We start from the raw sequence: 4,969 nt of genomic DNA on the forward strand, positions 1-4,969 counted from the left end.
ACGGCTGTCAGCCAATCAGCATTCGGGGATAGAACCAATTCGAGACCTGAATGTTGATTGGCTGAAAGCCGTGGCATTACAAAACATTTATTTTTACTGTTCACAATTAGCCGTGGTATATTGACCATATAACACATCCTCTGGCTTATTGAATGTAAGCTGTGGTATGACCATAACACATCCTCTGGCTTATTGAATGTTAGCCGTGGTATATTGACCATATAACACATCCTCTGGCTTATTGAATGTAAGCTGTGGTATAGTGACCATATAACACATCCTCTGACTATTGAATGTTAGCCGTGGTATATTGACCATATAACACATCCTCTGGCTTATTGAATGTTAGCCGTGGTATCATTGACCATATAACACATACCCTCTGGCTTATTGAATGTTAGCCGTGGTATATTGACCATATAACTTTCCTCTGGCTTATTGAATGTAAGCTGTGAGTATATTGACCATATAACACATCCCTCTGGCTTATTGAATGTTAGCTGTGGTATATTGACCATATAACACATCCCCTCTGGCTTATTGAATGTTAGCTGTGGTATATTGACCATATAAACACATCCCCTCTGGCTTATGAGTGTTAGCCGTGGTATATTGACCATATAACACATCCCCTCTGGCTTATTGAATGTACACGATTCAAGGGCTGTTCTTAGGCACAACCCAAAGCAGAGTACAGCCTGGACACAGCCCTACATGGTATATTGGCCATATATCACAAATCCTAGAGGTGCCTTACTGCTATTATAAACTGGTTACCAATGTAATTAGAGTAGTAAACAAGTATACCTGTGGGTATATTGTGTGATATACACATGGCTGAAATGTTGTTTCTGTTAATTAGCATTCAGGGCTGGAACACCCCAGTTGATATTACACTATAATATATCTGTCTCTCTGTTATCTCCAACACACACATACAGCAGTACAAACACACAGTGGACCCTGTACAGGCTACTGACCGGGAGGACTTGCCCAGTGGCAGCAGCATGCCGACAGGCCCCCGGGAGGAGCTACAGGTTAGTTCTGGTCCCAGCAGGTCTGACGTCTCCTGACCTCCTCCCTCCGCCTGCTCTGGCTCACACACCTGTTCCAGGAGGGCAGTAGAACCCCATGCCCCCCAATGTGTTCAACACATCCTACAGGGATACACACAGAGACAAACATACATACACACAGTCAGACACAGAGACATACACACATACACACAGTCAGACACAGAGTCATACACAGTCAGACACAGAGACATACACACAGTCAGACACAGAGACATACATACATACACACAGTCAGACACAGAGTCATACACACATACACAGTCAGACACAGAGACATACATACATACATACACACAGTCAGACACAGAGTCATACACAGTCAGACACAGAGACATACACAGTCAGACACAGAGACATACACACAGTCAGACACAGAGACATACACACAGTCAGACACAGAGTCATACACAGTCAGACACAGAGACATACACACAGTCAGACACAGAGACATACATACATACACACAGTCAGACACAGAGTCATACACACATACACACAGTCAGACACAGAGACATACATACATACATACACACAGTCAGACACAGAGTCATACACAGTCAGACACAGAGACATACACACAGTCAGACACAGAGACATACACACAGTCAGACACAGAGACATACATACACACACACAGTCAGACACAGAGTCATACACAGTCAGACACAGAGACATACATACATACACACAGTCAGACACAGAGACATACACAGTCAGACACAGAGACATACATACATACACACAGTCAGACACAGAGACATACACACAGTCAGACACAGAGACATACACACAGTCAGACACAGAGATATACACACAGTCAGACACAGAGACATACACACAGTCAGACACAGAGACATACACAGTCAGACACAGAGACATACACAGTCAGACACAGAGACATACACAGTCAGACACAGAGACATACACACAGTCACAGTCTTGTCACTCGAGGAACCCTCACCCAAGGACAGTGATGTTGCCAGGTCCAACTAGTTTACTGAGCTCTTGGTTAACAAAGATAGTAGCAACTGTTGGAGGGAGAATGACTAGCAACACACCTTGATGTCCCAGTTCACCACCCTGTGGCCTGTCAGTCTGCCATCATACTGGTGGTTAGGGGACAGGTCCACACAGATCTGACTCTTGAAGGCCTGAGACAAATACAAGTGTTTTAATGACAGCGTTACTACCCGTTGTTACTACAGCGTTACTACCTGTTGTTGCTCCAGTGTTACTACCCGTTGTTACTACAGCGTTACTACCCGTTGTTACTACAGCGTTACTACCCATTGTTGCTCCAGTGTTACTACCCGTTGTTACTACAGCGTTACTACCCGTTGTTACTACAGCGTTACTACCTGTTGTTACTACAGCGTTACTACCCGTTGTTACTACAGTGTTACTACCTGTTGTTACTACAGTGTTACTACCCGTTGTTACTACATCGCACACCGGCTGTTGCTACAGCTGCCACTTCACCCGTTGTTACCACAGCTGTTACTTACCCGTTGTTACCACAGCCGTTACTACCCGCTGTTGCTACAGCGTTACTACCCTGTTACTACAGCGTTACCACTCCGTTGTTGCTACAGCGTTATTACCTGTTGTTACCAGCGTTACATACCCGTTGTTGTCTCCAGCGTTACATTACCCGTTGTTGCTACAGCGTTACCACCTGTTGTTACCACAGCGCTATTACCCGCTGTTGCTACAGCGTTACCACCTGTTGTTACACAGCGCCACTACCTGTTGTTGCTACAGCTGCTATTTCACCTGTTGTTACTACAGCTGCCATCAACACCGTTTGTTGTTCAGCGCTACTACCCGCTGTTGCTACAGCGTTACCACCCGTTGTTGCCACAGCCGTTACTACCCGTTGTTACTACAGCCTACATACCCGTTGTTGCTCCAGCCGTTACCACTCCGTTGTTGCTACAGCTGCTTTCACCTGTTGTTACTACAGCGCTACCACCCGTTGTTGCTACAGCGTTACTTCACCCGTTGTTGCCCAGCATTACTCACCTGGGTTGTTACTACAGCGTTACTACCTGTTGTTACTACAGCGTTACTACCTGTTTTTAGTACATTGTAACTATGTAACATTGTAACTGTGTTCTGGGAGGAGCCTGTGTCTGGGAGGAGCCTGTGTCTGGGAGGAGCCTGTGAGTGAGCCACCCACCTGAGGAGTGTAGTAGAGAAGCAGTTTACTGTTGAGGTCCGACAGCTCTCCATCTGCCTTGAACAGGGACACATGGTTGGGGCCTGGGAGGAGGGAGGGTTACAAGGTTACTATATATAGTGTGTTGGGTGTGTGTAGATACCTGCAGAATGTATGGCCCTAGTGTGTGTGGCCTAGCTAGTGTGTGTACAGTGTGTACTGTATACAATGTTTGGTCCTGTAAATAAAACGACTAACTAGTAGGGTAGACAGATGTAGAAGAGGGTAGAAGACAATAGCTGGAGTCTGGCCAGTAGGCCTTAAACCATGAGGAACTGACCACCAAGTCACAGCCTTGTGCGGATGGGAAGAGGGGTGCTTATATGATTGATGCTGTATAATGATGTGATATTCTATGTGAAAGCAGCAGCAATTTTTAATGTTCAGACCAATTACCCCTCAGGACAATAAAGTAAGTCCTAATCCTACCAGCAGTGTCTAGGGCCTTGGTGTGTGTGTGTGTGAAACCAGCAGTGTCTAAGGCCTTGGTGTGTGTGTACCAGCAGCGTATAGGGCCTTGTGTGTGTGTGTACCCAGCAGTGTCTAGGGCCTTGTGTGTGTGTGTACCAGCAGTGTCTAGGTCCTTGGTGTGTGTGTGTGTACCAGCAGTGTCTAGGGCCTTGTGTGTGTGTACCAGCAGTGTAGAGGGCCTTGTGTGTGTGTGTACCAGCAGTGTAGAGGGTCTTGGTGTGTGTGTGTGTACCAGCAGTGTCTAGGGGCCTTGGTGTGTGTGTGTGCTACAGTGTCTAGGGTCTTGGTGTGTGTACCAGCAGTGTAGAGGGCCTTGTGTGTGTGTGTACCAGCATGTAGAGGGCCTTGTGTGTGTAAAAAGCAGTGTCTAGGGTCTTGTGTGTGTGTGTACCCAGCAGTGTCTAGGGGTCTTGGTGTGTGTGTACCCAGCAGTGTAGAGGCCCTGGTGTGTGTGTGTACCAGCAGTGTAGAGGGTCTTGGTGTGTGTGTGTACCAGCAGTGTATAGGGCCTTGTGTGTGTATTCAGCAGTGTAAATCATCTTGGGTGTGTATGTGTACCAGCAGTGTATAGGGTCTTGGTGTGTGTGTGTACCCAGCAGTGTATAGGGTCTTGGTGTGTGTGTGTAAAACCAGCAGTGTACCGGGTCTTGTGTGTGTGTGTGTACCAGCAGTGTATAGGGCCTTGTGTGTGTGTGTGTACCAGCAGTGTAGAGGGTCTTGTGTGTGTGTGTACCAGCAGTGTATAGGGCATTGGTGTGTGTGTACCAGCAGTGTAGAGGGTCTTTGTGTGTGTGTACCAGCAGTGTATAGGGTCTTGTGTGTGTGTGTACCAGCAGTGTACCGGGCCTTGGTGTGTGTGTGTACCAGCAGTGTACCGGGGTCTGGTGTGTGTGTATGTGTACCCCAGCAGTGTATAGGGTCTTGGTGTGTGTGTGTACCAGCAGTGTATAGGGTCTTGGTGTGTGTGTGTGTACCAGCAGTGTACCGGGCCTGGGTGTGTGTGTGTACCAGCAGTGTATAGGGTCTTGGTGTGTGTGTGTACCAGCAGTGTATAGGGGTCTGGTGTGTGTGTGTGTGTACCAGCAGTGTATAGGGCATTGTGTGTGTGTGTGTACCAGCAGTGCATAGGGCCTTGGTGTAGCGCTTTCTGGGCTGCAGGGCCTCATGACAGATGAAGGGTCCCCAGGAGCCCGTCCAGTGAGGT

At 47.5% G+C, this 4,969-nt stretch overlaps 1 long non-coding RNA gene across 1 annotated transcript; it reads right to left on the reverse strand.

Moving 5' to 3' along the window:
• Positions 1 to 1,127: 1,127 nt before the first annotated feature.
• LOC127922700 (uncharacterized) lies at positions 1,128 to 4,278 on the reverse strand. The gene is made up of 4 exons (XR_008111954.1): positions 4,259 to 4,278; positions 3,256 to 3,338; positions 2,135 to 2,227; positions 1,128 to 1,157 (listed from the first exon to the last, which is right to left on the reverse strand). It is a non-coding gene; the product is annotated as an uncharacterized LOC127922700 (long non-coding RNA).
• Positions 4,279 to 4,969: the final 691 nt, after the last annotated feature.

Source organism: Oncorhynchus keta, unplaced genomic scaffold (genome assembly GCF_023373465.1).
Source record: "Oncorhynchus keta strain PuntledgeMale-10-30-2019 unplaced genomic scaffold, Oket_V2 Un_contig_26770_pilon_pilon, whole genome shotgun sequence".
Lineage (NCBI taxonomy): Eukaryota > Metazoa > Chordata > Actinopteri > Salmoniformes > Salmonidae > Oncorhynchus > Oncorhynchus keta.